We start from the raw sequence: 17,810 nt of genomic DNA, 5'->3' as shown, positions 1-17,810 counted from the left end.
TCGCTGCTGTGACTCGGTTACAAGACGGTCCCCACAGCCAACGAAATCTTCACATTCAACCCGTAAACGAGCGTGCTGCAGTCGTTCCACCTAGACTGCGCTGGGCTATGTCTCTTGTGGCGGGTGGCGGGTGTTATTTCCACTACTCCCTGAACGGCTCCAAACAGGACAATCACAATGGTCAACGAAAGCTTCACGTTCTACCCGTAATGATGAGTGCTGCGTACGTTTCAACCGGCCTGTACTAGCTCACGTCAGTTGCAGCTGCTGTTCACTTCCACTGCTCCCTAAATGCCAAACAGAACTTTCGCGAAATGGACACTGAAATGAAACAAACTATCCCAGTGAATGTATCGGTGCGCTGCCGCCCACTTGTGGCCAAAGAACAAATAGAAGGGTGCCAGATTTGGACGCAGCCAGTGCCAAGTCAACAGATGATACTTATCCGTCGAGAAAAGCGATTTACATATGACTATGTTTTCGGGGATGAATCTAGCCAAGAGGCCGTATACGAGGCGCGCGTCTCAAGGCTGCTGCACAAGATCCTTGACGGTTTCAACATCACGATACTTGGCTATGGCCAGACTGGATCTGGCAAGACATTCACAATGGGTACCTGCTGCTCTGCTAATGACGTCCACTCTAAGGATACAGGGATCATCCCTAGGGTAGTTGAAGACATATTCAAACAAATTGCGATGAGCTCAGGGAAAACATTTGTTGTTCGAGCTTCGTTTCTGGAGATTTACAAAGAACGCGTCTATGATTTGATATCTCAAAAACAAGATCGACAACCACTGGAGATTCGGGAAGATAAGACTGGAAGCATAAAGGTTACTGCTGCTGACAACAATGCTGCAGATAACCAGCGCATGCGTAGATAGTCCCTCTTTCCTTCTTCCCCTCCTTTCTTTCCTTCTCTATATATTTCCGAGCCGGAAATAAAGCGTCGTCTTTTCGCTCTGCGAATCTGCCTGGTTTTCATCGCGTAGTTGCCGGCCTTTGGCCGGTAGAACGCAACAGTGGCGACGAGGATTCTGCTGCAGCAAGGAAACCAGCAATACGCCCAAGCACTACAGTCATGCAGAAAGAACCCACCGCCAAGGATCAGCCATGGCACACAGGCTACCGGAATTCGAAGACGAAAAAGATAAGTGGCAGCCGTACCTTGTCAAGATTCAAGCTTACTTCGAAGCGAACGATCTGATAGACGATGCTAAGAAAAGAGCCCTGCTGGTAGCGGCGCATGGAACAAGGACAATAGAAATTTTGAACGCGAAGGTAGCACCGCAAAAGCCTAACGACCTTACCTACAAAGAAGTTGTGGAGACGCTAAGCAGCTACTACGACCCGGTACCGAATGAAATCTCTGAAAGTTTCAAGTTCTTCTATCGCTGCCAGCAAGAAGGGGAATCTGTACATGCATTCATTGTGGCAATACGGCAGATTGCACACAATTGCAATTTTGGAACGATGCTAGACAGAATGATAAGGGACCGTATTGTGTGTGGTGTCAGATCCAAGAATCTCCAGAAGCAGCTGTTAGCGAAGAAAAATCTGAATCTCGAAGAAGCCGAGGCTCTTGCCCTCGCCGCAGAGAACGCTGAACGTGATTCGCAAGGGATTGTTATTGACCAAGAACAAGCGAGATTGCTAAAGCTCTCTGGCCAATACGAATCGCACACGAAGTCACAGGGCGTGCAACAATGCAAATGTTGCGGTAAGCTTGGTCGTAATACAAAGGCTTGTCGACTAATCAAACGCAAATGTTTTAAGTGTGCACGGCCAGGGCATTTAGCGTGAATGTGTGCGGCAAATGAGACAAGCAGGACGCTAGCACTAACAGCCCAGACGCTAGAAACCGGAGAGTGATAGTGGCGCGTCCCAAATCTGGTCCTTGACCACCACGCGCTCTCTTATACCCCCCATCAGAAAATCGTTTGCACGGATTGGCATCGAAATAATGATGGATATTGATACTGGCTCCCCTGTTTGCGTCATTACCAAAAGCATTTACCAAGTGCACTCCCATCAATGGCCGCAGCTGCAAAAGTCGGAAGTACAGCTTTCATGCTATCTCGGAAAGTTGCCACTCCTCGGTACACTGACCATGCCAGTTTCCTATGAAGGTACCACAGTACAATGCAGTCTGATGGTTTTAGACTGCAATGGCCCAGTCTTTGCGGTCGGGACCTGCTGAAAAAATTGACAGACAAACGCATTCAGGTGCTGACCATGTATTCGAAGCCTTCCGTATCAAAGCAAGCCAGGGAGGACGTGCCGATGCTGCTCCAGCAAAACTGCGACCTGTTCACTGAAGGCGTTGGTCTCATGAAAGGTCCGCCAGCCCGACTGCACATCAAGGCCGGAGCAAACCCCAAGTTCTTTAAGGCAAGGAAAATTCCTTTTGCACTTCGTGATAAAGTGTCTAAAGAGCTTGACAGATTAGTCTCAGCTGGCATAATACCACCAGTTCCTCATTCTGAATGGGCAACGCCCATCGTGCCAGTCTTGAAGAAGGACGGAACAGTGCGCATTTGCGGGGACTTTAAGATTACACTAAACCCTGTATGCGAGGTTGAGCAGTACCCCTTGCCTGTCATAGACGACATTTTTGCAAATCTATGTGGAGGAAAAAAATTCAGTACTTTAGACCTTCGAGATGCTTACAATCAGATTGAGCTAGATGAAGACTCGCGGAAATTAGCAGTGATAAACACACACAAGGGGCTCTTTTGCTACAACAGGTTACCGTTTGGCATCGCATCAGCGCCAGCGATATTCCAACGAAAGATTGAATCGGTGCTGCAAGGACTAAAAGGGACTCAGGCTTACCTAGACGATGTCCTGGTAGCCGAGAGCAGCGATGCTGATAACGCAAATCTGCAAGCGGTGCTACAGCGTTTCCGCGAGAACGGTATCAAACTTCGTTATGACAAGTGCAAGTTTGGCGAACAATCAGTGACGTATCTTGGTCATCGTATTGATGTTGAAGGGTTACACCCCCTCGAGAAGCACGTGGATGCAATCAGGCTAGCCCCTTTACCGCGAAATGTTGCCGAGTTGCGATCCTTTGTGGGAATGGTTACATTTTACAAGTTTTTGCCAAATCTTTCCACTATGCTTGCACCCCTGTACAGCCTTCTTGAAAAAGGTGCAAAATGGGTTTGGCACGAAAAAGAAGACGCGGCATTTAAGAAGGCCAAGGATGCTTTGTGTTCAGCCCCAGTGCTAACGTACTTTAATCCGCAGCTGGAGTTGATGTTGGAATGCGATGCTTCACCTTACGGTGTCGGTGCTGTGAAGACAGGCCAATTGGCTTCCAATCACGGACACTTACCTCAGCTGAGAGAAACTACTCCCAAATTGAGAAAGAGGCTTTAGCCCTGGTGTTTGGTATGACACGGTTTCGCGATTACCTGTTGGGCCGGGAGTTCACGCTTGTAACGGACCACCGTCCCTTATTAGGTCTACTCCGACAGGATCGTCAAATTTCTGTCATGGCTGCCGCCCAAATTCAGCGCTGGGCGCTTTTGCTTGGGGCATACAAGTACAAGCTCATTTGTAAACCTGGAAAACAGATGCTAATTTCTGACGCTCAAAGCCGTTTGCCTCAATCGCTGCAGGAGCCGCAAGCGGAAACAGAAGATATGTCGGAAATGGTGCTTATAATCGACGAATGGGACCAACCAGTGGTTTCCCACCAAGAGATTCAAGCGCTCACAGCAGCTAACGGGCTTTTTCAAGAGATATGCAGGTACGTGACTAACGGATGGCCCTCCGTCGTAGAAGGTGACAGCAGGGAAGTGGCGGAATTCCGGAAAAGGAGACATGAGTTGTCTGTGGAGAAGGGGCTGTTGTACTGGGGGCATCGTGTGGTGATACCAAGTGCGGCGCGTGAGAAACTGTTGACGATGCTACACGAGTCTCATCAGGGTGCGTCAACCATGAAGACAAGGGCGAGGGCTAAGTTTTGGTGGCCCGGTTTAGATCAAGATATTTGAATATTGCTCTCGAATTGTCGAAGCTGTGTGCAGGCTTTGCCCATGCCCCCTAGGAATCCTGTCAGCTGGCCGATTTCAAGAGAGAGGTGGTCACGGCTGCATGCAGACTATGCAGGGCCTATTGGAAACAAAATGTTGTTGGTAATTGTCGATGCACACAGCAATTGGATAGAAGCCATTCCAGTATCTCGAGCAACCGTTAAAGCCACTGCCGATTGCATGAGAACCTTGTTTAGCAGGTTTGGATTGCCCCGCACCATAGTTACCGACAACGGAACACCCTTTACTGGGTTAGAGTTTGCGGTATTCCTACAGAAAAATGGAATCAAGCATATTCGTACCCCACCTTATCACCCCCAGAGCAATGGTCTTGCGGAACGGGCCGTAAGAACAGTCAAGGAGGGTTTGAAGAAAATGTCGGGCGTGGAGTTGACAACTGCTCTGGCGAGAATTCTTTGTAACTACAGAAATTCGCCACAAGCTTCAGGCTCTACTCCGTCCGAACTTCTTCTGGGATACCGTTTGCGTACAAAATTAGATATGTGTTTTCCTCCCAGGAACTACGAAATGCCCAAGCATTCAGACTGATTCCGCCAATTGGTACTTCACCCCGGGAGACGCAGTCTACGTGTGCAACTACGGCATAGGAGAAAAGTGGACACCAGGCAAAGTGAAATCGACGAGTGGTGCCCGTCTAGTCACTGTGGCTACTGAGGACGGAGTCGTTCGACGTCATGTCGACCAGATCCGAAAACGCTCATCAGACACCGATGAAAGCAGAGAAGTATCAAGTCCTGCAGAATCGCCTCCTGCGACCTTAGGGGCCCTGACAGACGAGGCTCACGACCTTCCCGAAGGGCTTGTTCCTGAGCTACGCCGGTCCACAAGAACTAGAAAGCCAGTGGAGCTCTATGGCTATTAGGGGAAGGAAATGCTGCTGACAACAATGCTGCAGATAACCAGCGCATGCGTAGATAGTCCCTCTTTCCTTCTTCCCCTCCTTTCTTTCCTTCTCTATATATTTCCGAGCCGGAAATAAAGCGTAGTCTTTTCGCTCTGCGAATCTGCCTGGTTTTCATCGCGTAGCTGCCGGCCTTTGGCCGGTAGAACGCAACAGTTACCAACCTGACCGAACACAGAGTAACCACTCCCGAGACATAGTGCAGCTCCTCAAGATCGGTTCTGCATCTCGCAGCACTGCCTCGACCAAGATGAACGTGCGGTCATCGCGGTCGCACGCCATCTTCACTTTGAGTGTAGAACAGCATGGAAAAGACAATGGTGGCTCCACAAGAATAGCCAAGTTCCATCTCGTGGATCTGGCTGGCTCTGAATGGACCGAGAAGACCGGGGCTGTTGATGATAGGCTGAGAGAAGGAATAAATATCAGTCGAGGACTTCTCTCACTTGGCAACGTCATTAGCGCTCTATGCGACGGGGATATCCACGTACCATACCGTGACTCTAAATTGACAAGACTGCTTCAAGATTCGCTGGGTGGCAACAGTCACACCTTAATGATTGCCTGCATTAGCTCAGCAGACAGCAACATGGAGGAGACCCTGAACACTCTGCGCTATGCAAGCAGGGCAAGAAAGATCAAGAACAAGCCCGTTGTAAACTTTGATCCAAGAAAAGCTGAAATCGTTTTCCTTAGCAAACAGCTCCAGGAAGCGATAACTGAGCTTGCAAGGTGAAAGCTAGTTCAGAGTGAAAACGGAGTAGTATCATCCGTCGAAGATGACGGCGGCGAGTCAAAGGACTTGGAGGTGGAGCTCTCGCACAAAAGGCAGCTGGAAGCTGAAAACCAGTGCTTGAAAATGGAACTTCAAGAGGTGCTGAACCAGCTGAGTGAAAAGTCTCAACGCCTCAACCTCAACGAGCTCAGCAATCGTAAAATTAAGGAACCTTTCGTGAATTTGTCAGAGCAAACAGACAAACACCTGGCCGGCGCTGAGGAAGATCACCCAGCAAGCCTCCTGAATGACCTACAAAGCGCTTTTTCGGAATTCACGGGTGAGAAACCTTCAGGTGATGATGGCCAATACATGAATACCACCAGAGACGAAATTGCTGCCGATGAAGAAGGGACAGCTGGCCAGCAATCTTACGAACGCCACGGTGCGAGTAGTTGCGCATTGTTGCAACCAGGCGGCGTAATGACCTGACACTGAAAGAGCAGCTGGAAGACCTCAACCGGAGGCTACAAGCCAGGGAATATTTCGCAAGCAAAATGCACATGAGCGAGCAGAGGCTCGATGTAATGAAGGCCCAATACGAGCAGGTGTATTTCAGAACTACAGGTTTGGGCTGATGCTGGTGAACACCTCCGGCAAAGCACTCCCTCACCAAAACAGGAGTTGGCCACCCTGGTGCAGTAATTGGCCGTCAACCTCAACGAGCTCAGCAATCGTAAAATTAAGGAACCTTTCGTGAATTTGTCAGAGCAAACAGACAAACACCTGGCCGGCGCTGAGGAAGATCACCCAGCAAGCCTCCTGAATGACCTACAAAGCGCTTTTTCGGAATTCACGGGTGAGAAACCTTCAGGTGATGATGGCCAATACATGAATACCACCAGAGACGAAATTGCTGCCGATGAAGAAGGGACAGCTGGCCAGCAATCTTACGAACACCGCGGTGCGAGTAGTTGCGCATTGTTGCAACCAGGCGGCGTAATGACCTGACACTGAAAGAGCAGCTGGAAGACCTCAACCGGAGGCTACAAGCCAGGGAATATTTCGCAAGCAAAATGCACATGAGCGAGCAGAGGCTCGATGTAATGAAGGCCCAATACGAGCAGGTGTATTTCAGAACTACAGGTTTGGGCTGATGCTGGTGAACACCTCCGGCAAAGCACTCCCTCACCAAAACAGGAGTTGGCCACCCTGGTGCAGTAATTGGCCGTCAACCTCAACGAGCTCAGCAATCGTAAAATTAAGGAACCTTTCGTGAATTTGTCAGAGCAAACAGACAAACACCTGGCCGGCGCTGAGGAAGATCACCCAGCAAGCCTCCTGAATGACCTACAAAGCGCTTTTTCGGAATTCACGGGTGAGAAACCTTCAGGTGATGATGGCCAATACATGAATACCACCAGAGACGAAATTGCTGCCGATGAAGAAGGGACAGCTGGCCAGCAATCTTACGAACGCCGCGGTGCGAGTAGTTGCGCATTGTTACAACCAGGCGGCGTAATGACCTGACACTGAAAGAGCAGCTGGAAGACCTCAACCGGAGGCTACAAGCCAGGGAATATTTCGCAAGCAAAATGCACATGAGCGAGCAGAGGCTCGATGTAATGAAGGCCCAATACGAGCAGGTGTATTTCAGAACTACAGGTTTGGGCTGATGCTGGTGAACACCTCCGGCAAAGCACTCCCTCACCAAAACAGGAGTTGGCCACCTTGCAAGCTCAGTCATCACTTCCTGGAGCTGTTTGATCCAACACAAGCTGAAATTGTTCTCCTTAGCAAAGTTTACAACGGGCTTGTTCTTGATCTTTCTTGCCCTGCTTGCATACGCAGAGTGTTCAGGGTCTCCTCCATGTTGGTGTCTGCTGGGCTAATGCAGGCAATCATTAAGGTGTGACAGTTGCCGCCCAGCGAATCTTGAAGCAGTCTTGTCAATTTAGACTCACGGTATGGTATGTGGATATCCCCGTCGCATAGAATGCTAATGATGTTGGCAAGTGAGAGAAGTCCTCGATTGATATTTATTCCTTCTCTCAGCCTATCACCAACAGCCCCGGTCTTCTCGGTCCGTTCAGAGCCAGCCATGGCTTCCATAACTGGGTCCAGGCTAGTTAGTCACATTCAGAACCACAAAACTGGAACACTATTATAGTGTTTTGTGCAGTGTAATTTGAACGCAGGCTGCATCTAGACTAGCATCGACAGAATACATTGAGCTAAAAGTGTGTTGTTTTTTAAATTGTTTCGTGGTGTTGTTGGCAAGCATTTTGTATGTTAGGTATATACTTTACGGTTCTCACTTCAGAAATCTAGAATATTTTAACAAAAACTACTCTCATAATCTGTGTTACATGATACTTGCACAATATTCGTAGTTATTGGATGTCTTCAGTGTGAGTTAATATGAGCAATAGCTTGTCACAAATGGCTTCTAGTGACTAAGAATCTCACTTCAATAAGGCAGATTCCTTTGATATATGTATATTACTATTTCTTTAATAGACTCTTAAGCAGAAAAGTGTTTTAGTTTTGCTTGCCAGAAGCAGGAAAGGGCAGAATACTGCTTTAGTACAGTGGGTGTTATGCAGTGGGTGTTATTTCCACTACTCCCTGAATAGCTCCAAACAGGACAATCACAATGGCCAACGAAAGCTTCACGTTCTACCCGTAATGACGAGTGCTGCGTTCGTTTCAACCGGCCTGTACTAGGTCACATCAGTTGCAGCTGCTGTTCACTTCCACTGCTCCCTAAACGCCAAACAGAACTTTCGCGAAATGGTCGCTGAAATGAAACAAACTATCCCAGTGAATGTATCGGTGCGCTGCCGCCCACTTGTGGCCAAAGAACAAATAGAAGGGTGCCAGATTTGCATGCAGCCAGTGCCAAGTCAACAGATGATAGTTATCTGTGGAGAAAAGCGATTTACATATGACTATGTTTTCAGGGACGAATCTAGCCAAGAGGCAGTATACGAGGCGTGCGTCTCAAGGCTGCTGCACAAGATCCTTGACGCTAAGGTGGTTGGTCACCCCCACTGCTCCTTGGACTGCGCCACACAGGAACCACTTCTTGGTTCCTCGCTGCTGTGCCTCGGTTACAAGACGGTCCCCACAGCCAACGAAATCTTCACATTCAACCCGTAAATGAGCGTGCTGCATTCGTTCCACCTAGACTGCACTGGGCTACGTCACTTGCGGTGGGTGTTATTTCCACTACTCCCTGAACAGCTCCAAACAGGACAATCACAATGGCCAACGAAAGCTTCACGTTCTACCCGTAATGACGAGTGCTGCGTTCGTTTCAACCGGCCTGTACTAGGTCACATCAGTTTCAGCTGCTGTTCACTTCGACTGCTCCCTAAACGCCAAACAGAACTTTCGCGAAATGGACACTGAAATGAAACAAACTATCCCAGTGAATGTATCGGTGCGCTGCCGCCCACTTGTGGCCAGAGAACAAATAGAAGGGTGCTTGATTTGCATGCAGCCAGTGCCAAGTCAACAGATGATAGTTATCTGTGGAGAAAAGCGATTTACATATGACTATGTTTTCGGGGCCGAATCTAGCCAAGAGGCAGTATACGAGGCGTGCGTCTCAAGGCTGCTGCACAAGATCCTTGACGGTAAGGTGGTTGGTCACCCCCACTGCTCCTTAGACTGCGCCACACAGGAACCACTTCTTGGTTCCTCGCTGCTGTGACTCGGTTACAAGACGGTCCCCACAGCCAACGAAATCTTCAAATTCAACCCGTAAACGAGCGTGCTGCAGTCGTTCCACCTAGACTGCGCTGGGCTATGTCTCTTGTGGCGGGTGGCGGGTGTTATTTCCACTACTCCCTGAACGGCTCCAAACAGGACAATCACAATGGTCAACGAAAGCTTCACGTTCTACCCGTAATGATGAGTGCTGCGTACGTTTCAACCGGCCTGTACTAGCTCACGTCAGTTGCAGCTGCTGTTCACTTCCACTGCTCCCTAAATGCCAAACAGAACTTTCGCGAAATGGACACTGAAATGAAACAAACTATCCCAGTGAATGTATCGGTGCGCTGCCGCCCACTTGTGGCCAAAGAACAAATAGAAGGGTGCCAGATTTGGACGCAGCCAGTGCCAAGTCAACAGATGATACTTATCCGTCGAGAAAAGCGATTTACATATGACTATGTTTTCGGGGATGAATCTAGCCAAGAGGCCGTATACGAGGCGCGCGTCTCAAGGCTGCTGCACAAGATCCTTGACGGTTTCAACATCACGATACTTGGCTATGGCCAGACTGGATCTGGCAAGACATTCACAATGGGTACCTGCTGCTCTGCTAATGACGTCCACTCTAAGGATACAGGGATCATCCCTAGGGTAGTTGAAGACATATTCAAACAAATCGCGATGAGCTCAGGGAAAACATTTGTTGTGCGAGCTTCGTTTCTGGAGATTTACAAAGAACGCGTCTATGATTTGATATCTCAAAAACAAGATCGACAACCACTGGAGATTCGGGAAGATAAGACTGGAAGCATAAAGGTTACTGCTGCTGACAACAATGCTGCAGATAACCAGCGCATGCGTAGATAGTCCCTCTTTCCTTCTTCCCCTCCTTTCTTTCCTTCTCTATATATTTCCGAGCCGGAAATAAAGCGTCGTCTTTTCGCTCTGCGAATCTGCCTGGTTTTCATCGCGTAGTTGCCGGCCTTTGGCCGGTAGAACGCAACAGTGGCGACGAGGATTCTGCTGCAGCAAGGAAACCAGCAATACGCCCAAGCACTACAGTCATGCAGAAAGAACCCACCGCCAAGGATCAGCCATGGCACACAGGCTACCGGAATTCGAAGACGAAAAAGATAAGTGGCAGCCGTACCTTGTCAAGATTCAAGCTTACTTCGAAGCGAACGATCTGATAGACGATGCTAAGAAAAGAGCCCTGCTGGTAGCGGCGCATGGAACAAGGACAATAGAAATTTTGAACGCGAAGGTAGCACCGCAAAAGCCTAACGACCTTACCTACAAAGAAGTTGTGGAGACGCTAAGCAGCTACTACGACCCGGTACCGAATGAAATCTCTGAAAGTTTCAAGTTCTTCTATCGCTGCCAGCAAGAAGGGGAATCTGTACATGCATTCATTGTGGCAATACGGCAGATTGCACACAATTGCAATTTTGGAACGATGCTAGACAGAATGATAAGGGACCGTATTGTGTGTGGTGTCAGATCCAAGAATCTCCAGAAGCAGCTGTTAGCGAAGAAAAATCTGAATCTCGAAGAAGCCGAGGCTCTTGCCCTCGCCGCAGAGAACGCTGAACGTGATTCGCAAGGGATTGTTACTGACCAAGAACAAGCGAGATTGCTAAAGCTCTCTGGCCAATACGAATCGCACACGAAGTCACAGGGCGTGCAACAATGCAAATGTTGCGGTAAGCTTGGTCGTAATACAAAGGCTTGTCGACTAATCAAACGCAAATGTTTTAAGTGTGCACGGCCAGGGCATTTAGCGTGAATGTGTGCGGCAAATGAGACAAGCAGGACGCTAGCACTAACAGCCCAGACGCTAGAAACCGGAGATAGTGGCGCGTCCCAAATCTGGTCCTTGACCACCACGCGCTCTCTTATACCCCCCATCAGAAAATCGTTTGCACGGATTGGCATCGAAATAATGATGGATATTGATACTGGCTCCCCTGTTTGCGTCATTACCAAAAGCATTTACCAAGTGCACTCCCATCAATGGCCGCAGCTGCAAAAGTCGGAAGTACAGCTTTCATGCTATCTCGGAAAGTTGCCACTCCTCGGTACACTGACCATGCCAGTTTCCTATGAAGGTACCACAGTACAATGCAGTCTGATGGTTTTAGACTGCAATGGCCCAGTCTTTGCGGTCGGGACCTGCTGAAAAAATTGACAGACAAACGCATTCAGGTGCTGACCATGTATTCGAAGCCTTCCGTATCAAAGCAAGCCAGGGAGGACGTGCCGATGCTGCTCCAGCAAAACTGCGACCTGTTCACTGAAGGCGTTGGTCTCATGAAAGGTCCGCCAGCCCGACTGCACATCAAGGCCGGAGCAAACCCCAAGTTCTTTAAGGCAAGGAAAATTCCTTTTGCACTTCGTGATAAAGTGTCTAAAGAGCTTGACAGATTAGTGTCAGCTGGCATAATACCACCAGTTCCTCATTCTGAATGGGCAACGCCCATCGTGCCAGTCTTGAAGAAGGACGGAACAGTGCGCATTTGCGGGGACTTTAAGATTACACTAAACCCTGTATGCGAGGTTGAGCAGTACCCCTTGCCTGTCATAGACGACATTTTTGCAAATCTATGTGGAGGAAAAAAATTCAGTACTTTAGACCTTCGAGATGCTTACAATCAGATTGAGCTAGATGAAGACTCGCGGAAATTAGCAGTGATAAACACACACAAGGGGCTCTTTTGCTACAACAGGTTACCGTTTGGCATCGCATCAGCGCCAGCGATATTCCAACGAAAGATTGAATCGGTGCTGCAAGGACTAAAAGGGACTCAGGCTTACCTAGACGATGTCCTGGTAGCCGAGAGCAGCGATGCTGATAACGCAAATCTGCAAGCGGTGCTACAGCGTTTCCGCGAGAACGGTATCAAACTTCGTTATGACAAGTGCAAGTTTGGCGAACAATCAGTGACGTATCTTGGTCATCGTATTGATGTTGAAGGGTTACACCCCCTCGAGAAGCACGTGGATGCAATCAGGCTAGCCCCTTTACCGCGAAATGTTGCCGAGTTGCGATCCTTTGTGGGAATGGTTACATTTTACAAGTTTTTGCCAAATCTTTCCACTATGCTTGCACCCCTGTACAGCCTTCTTGAAAAAGGTGCAAAATGGGTTTGGCACGAAAAAGAAGACGCGGCATTTAAGAAGGCCAAGGATGCTTTGTGTTCAGCCCCAGTGCTAACGTACTTTAATCCGCAGCTGGAGTTGATGTTGGAATGCGATGCTTCACCTTACGGTGTCGGTGCTGTGAAGACAGGCCAATTGGCTTCCAATCACGGACACTTACCTCAGCTGAGAGAAACTACTCCCAAATTGAGAAAGAGGCTTTAGCCCTGGTGTTTGGTATGACACGGTTTCGCGATTACCTGTTGGGCCGGGAGTTCACGCTTGTAACGGACCACCGTCCCTTATTAGGTCTACTCCGACAGGATCGTCAAATTTCTGTCATGGCTGCCGCCCAAATTCAGCGCTGGGCGCTTTTGCTTGGGGCATACAAGTACAAGCTCATTTGTAAACCTGGAAAACAGATGCTAATTTCTGACGCTCAAAGCCGTTTGCCTCAATCGCTGCAGGAGCCGCAAGCGGAAACAGAAGATATGTCGGAAATGGTGCTTATAATCGACGAATGGGACCAACCAGCGGTTTCCCACCAAGAGATTCAAGCGCTCACAGCAGCTAACGGGCTTTTTCAAGAGATATGCAGGTACGTGACTAACGGATGGCCCTCCGTCGTAGAAGGTGACAGCAGGGAAGTGGCGGAATTCCGGAAAAGGAGACATGAGTTGTCTGTGGAGAAGGGGCTGTTGTACTGGGGGCATCGTGTGGTGATACCAAGTGCGGCGCGTGAGAAACTGTTGACGATGCTACACGAGTCTCATCAGGGTGCGTCAACCATGAAGACAAGGGCGAGGGCTAAGTTTTGGTGGCCCGGTTTAGATCAAGATATTTGAATATTGCTCTCGAATTGTCGAAGCTGTGTGCAGGCTTTGCCCATGCCCCCTAGGAATCCTGTCAGCTGGCCGATTTCAAGAGAGAGGTGGTCACGGCTGCATGCAGACTATGCAGGGCCTATTGGAAACAAAATGTTGTTGGTAATTGTCGATGCACACAGCAATTGGATAGAAGCCATTCCAGTATCTCGAGCAACCGTTAAAGCCACTGCCGATTGCATGAGAACCTTGTTTAGCAGGTTTGGATTGCCCCGCACCATAGTTACCGACAACGGAACACCCTTTACTGGGTTAGAGTTTGCGGTATTCCTACAGAAAAATGGAATCAAGCATATTCGTACCCCACCTTATCACCCCCAGAGCAATGGTCTTGCGGAACGGGCCGTAAGAACAGTCAAGGAGGGTTTGAAGAAAATGTCGGGCGTGGAGTTGACAACTGCTCTGGCGAGAATTCTTTGTAACTACAGAAATTCGCCACAAGCTTCAGGCTCTACTCCGTCCGAACTTCTTCTGGGATACCGTTTGCGTACAAAATTAGATATGTGTTTTCCTCCCAGGAACTACGAAATGCCCAAGCATTCAGACTGATTCCGCCAATTGGTACTTCACCCCGGGAGACGCAGTCTACGTGTGCAACTACGGCATAGGAGAAAAGTGGACACCAGGCAAAGTGAAATCGACGAGTGGTGCCCGTCTAGTCACTGTGGCTACTGAGGACGGAGTCGTTCGACGTCATGTCGACCAGATCCGAAAACGCTCATCAGACACCGATGAAAGCAGAGAAGTATCAAGTCCTGCAGAATCGCCTCCTGCGACCTTAGGGGCCCTGACAGACGAGGCTCACGACCTTCCCGAAGGGCTTGTTCCTGAGCTACGCCGGTCCACAAGAACTAGAAAGCCAGTGGAGCTCTATGGCTATTAGGGGAAGGAAATGCTGCTGACAACAATGCTGCAGATAACCAGCGCATGCGTAGATAGTCCCTCTTTCCTTCTTCCCCTCCTTTCTTTCCTTCTCTATATATTTCCGAGCCGGAAATAAAGCGTAGTCTTTTCGCTCTGCGAATCTGCCTGGTTTTCATCGCGTAGCTGCCGGCCTTTGGCCGGTAGAACGCAACAGTTACCAACCTGACCGAACACAGAGTAACCACTCCCGAGACATAGTGCAGCTCCTCAAGATCGGTTCTGCATCTCGCAGCACTGCCTCGACCAAGATGAACGTGCGGTCATCGCGGTCGCACGCCATCTTCACTTTGAGTGTAGAACAGCATGGAAAAGACAATGGTGGCTCCACAAGAATAGCCAAGTTCCATCTCGTGGATCTGGCTGGCTCTGAATGGACCGAGAAGACCGGGGCTGTTGATGATAGGCTGAGAGAAGGAATAAATATCAGTCGAGGACTTCTCTCACTTGGCAACGTCATTAGCGCTCTATGCGACGGGGATATCCACGTACCATACCGTGACTCTAAATTGACAAGACTGCTTCAAGATTCGCTGGGTGGCAACAGTCACACCTTAATGATTGCCTGCATTAGCTCAGCAGACAGCAACATGGAGGAGACCCTGAACACTCTGCGCTATGCAAGCAGGGCAAGAAAGATCAAGAACAAGCCCGTTGTAAACTTTGATCCAAGAAAAGCTGAAATCGTTTTCCTTAGCAAACAGCTCCAGGAAGCGATAACTGAGCTTGCAAGGTGAAAGCTAGTTCAGAGTGAAAACGGAGTAGTATCATCCGTCGAAGATGACGGCGGCGAGTCAAAGGACTTGGAGGTGGAGCTCTCGCACAAAAGGCAGCTGGAAGCTGAAAACCAGTGCTTGAAAATGGAACTTCAAGAGGTGCTGAACCAGCTGAGTGAAAAGTCTCAACGCCTCAACCTCAACGAGCTCAGCAATCGTAAAATTAAGGAACCTTTCGTGAATTTGTCAGAGCAAACAGACAAACACCTGGCCGGCGCTGAGGAAGATCACCCAGCAAGCCTCCTGAATGACCTACAAAGCGCTTTTTCGGAATTCACGGGTGAGAAACCTTCAGGTGATGATGGCCAATACATGAATACCACCAGAGACGAAATTGCTGCCGATGAAGAAGGGACAGCTGGCCAGCAATCTTACGAACGCCACGGTGCGAGTAGTTGCGCATTGTTGCAACCAGGCGGCGTAATGACCTGACACTGAAAGAGCAGCTGGAAAACCTCAACCGGAGGCTACAAGCCAGGGAATATTTCGCAAGCAAAATGCACATGAGCGAGCAGAGGCTCGATGTAATGAAGGCCCAATACGAGCAGGTGTATTTCAGAACTACAGGTTTGGGCTGATGCTGGTGAACACCTCCGGCAAAGCACTCCCTCACCAAAACAGGAGTTGGCCACCCTGGTGCAGTAATTGGCCGTCAACCTCAACGAGCTCAGCAATCGTAAAATTAAGGAACCTTTCGTGAATTTGTCAGAGCAAACAGACAAACACCTGGCCGGCGCTGAGGAAGATCACCCAGCAAGCCTCCTGAATGACCTACAAAGCGCTTTTTCGGAATTCACGGGTGAGAAACCTTCAGGTGATGATGGCCAATACATGAATACCACCCGAGACGAAATTGCTGCCGATGAAGAAGGGACAGCTGGCCAGCAATCTTACGAACACCGCGGTGCGAGTAGTTGCGCATTGTTGCAACCAGGCGGCGTAATGACCTGACACTGAAAGAGCAGCTGGAAGACCTCAACCGGAGGCTACAAGCCAGGGAATATTTCGCAAGCAAAATGCACATGAGCGAGCAGAGGCTCGATGTAATGAAGGCCCAATACGAGCAGGTGTATTTCAGAACTACAGGTTTGGGCTGATGCTGGTGAACACCTCCGGCAAAGCACTCCCTCACCAAAACAGGAGTTGGCCACCCTGGTGCAGTAATTGGCCGTCAACCTCAACGAGCTCAGCAATCGTAAAATTAAGGAACCTTTCGTGAATTTGTCAGAGCAAACAGACAAACACCTGGCCGGCGCTGAGGAAGATCACCCAGCAAGCCTCCTGAATGACCTACAAAGCGCTTTTTCGGAATTCACGGGTGAGAAACCTTCAGGTGATGATGGCCAATACATGAATACCACCAGAGACGAAATTGCTGCCGATGAAGAAGGGACAGCTGGCCAGCAATCTTACGAACGCCGCGGTGCGAGTAGTTGCGCATTGTTGCAACCAGGCGGCGTAATGACCTGACACTGAAAGAGCAGCTGGAAGACCTCAACCGGAGGCTACAAGCCAGGGAATATTTCGCAAGCAAAATGCACGAGCGAGCAGAGGCTCGATGTAATGAAGGCCCAATACGAGCAGGTGTATTTCAGAACTACAGGTTTGGGCTGATGCTGGTGAACACCTCCGGCAAAGCACTCCCTCACCAAAACAGGAGTTGGCCACCTTGCAAGCTCACTCATCACTTCCTGGAGCTGTTTGATCCAACACAAGCTGAAATTGTTCTCCTTAGCAAAGTTTACAACGGGCTTGTTCTTGATCTTTCTAGCCCTGCTTGCATACGCAGAGTGTTCAGGGTCTCCTCCATGTTGGTGTCTGCTGGGCTAATGCAGGCAATCATTAAGGTGTGACAGTTGCCGCCCAGCGAATCTTGAAGCAGTCTTGTCAATTTAGACTCACGGTATGGTATGTGGATATCCCCGTCGCATAGAATGCTAATGATGTTGGCAAGTGAGAGAAGTCCTCGATTGATATTTATTCCTTCTCTCAGCCTATCACCAACAGCCCCGGTCTTCTCGGTCCGTTCAGAGCCAGCCATGGCTTCCGTAACTGGGTCCAGGCTAGTTAGTCACATTCAGAACCACAAAACTGGAACACTATTATAGTGTTTTGTGCAGTGTAATTTGAACGCAGGCTGCATCTAGACTAGCATCGACAGAATACATTGAGCTAAAAGTGTGTTGTTTTTTAAATTGTTTCGTGGTGTTGTTGGCAAGCATTTTGTATGTTAGGTATATACTTTACGGTTCTCACTTCAGAAATCTAGAATATTTTAACAAAAACTACTCTCATAATCTGTGTTACATGATACTTGCACAATATTCGTAGTTATTGGATGTCTTCAGTGTGAGTTAATATGAGCAATAGCTTGTCACAAATGGCTTCTAGTGACTAAGAATCTCACTTCAATAAGGCAGATTCCTTTGATATATGTATATTACTATTTCTTTAATAGACTCTTAAGCAGAAAAGTGTTTTAGTTTTGCTTGCCAGAAGCAGGAAAGGGCAGAATACTGCTTTAGTACAGTGGGTGTTATGCAGTGGGTGTTATTTCCACTACTCCCTGAATAGCTCCAAACAGGACAATCACAATGGCCAACGAAAGCTTCACGTTCTACCCGTAATGACGAGTGCTGCGTTCGTTTCAACCGGCCTGTACTAGGTCACATCAGTTGCAGCTGCTGT

General features: G+C 48.9%; 4 pseudogenes; all 4 read left to right on the top strand.

Moving 5' to 3' along the window:
- Positions 1-314: 314 nt before the first annotated feature.
- LOC146184768 (chromosome-associated kinesin KIF4-like) lies at positions 315-8,842 on the top strand (annotated as a pseudogene).
- LOC146184769 (uncharacterized) lies at positions 1,804-5,091 on the top strand (annotated as a pseudogene).
- An 858-nt stretch (positions 8,843-9,700) lies between the features above and the next one.
- Positions 9,701-17,749, top strand: LOC146184766 (chromosome-associated kinesin KIF4-like; annotated as a pseudogene).
- Positions 11,190-14,473, top strand: LOC146184767 (uncharacterized; annotated as a pseudogene).
- Positions 17,750-17,810: the final 61 nt, after the last annotated feature.

The sequence above is a fragment of the Amblyomma maculatum genome, chromosome 7 (assembly GCF_055883805.1).
Source record: "Amblyomma maculatum isolate TAMU_Amacu chromosome 7, ASM5588380v1, whole genome shotgun sequence".
Lineage (NCBI taxonomy): Eukaryota > Metazoa > Arthropoda > Arachnida > Ixodida > Ixodidae > Amblyomma > Amblyomma maculatum.
Note: the sequence above shows the minus strand (reverse complement) of the source record. Positions and strands in the feature narration are given on the sequence as shown.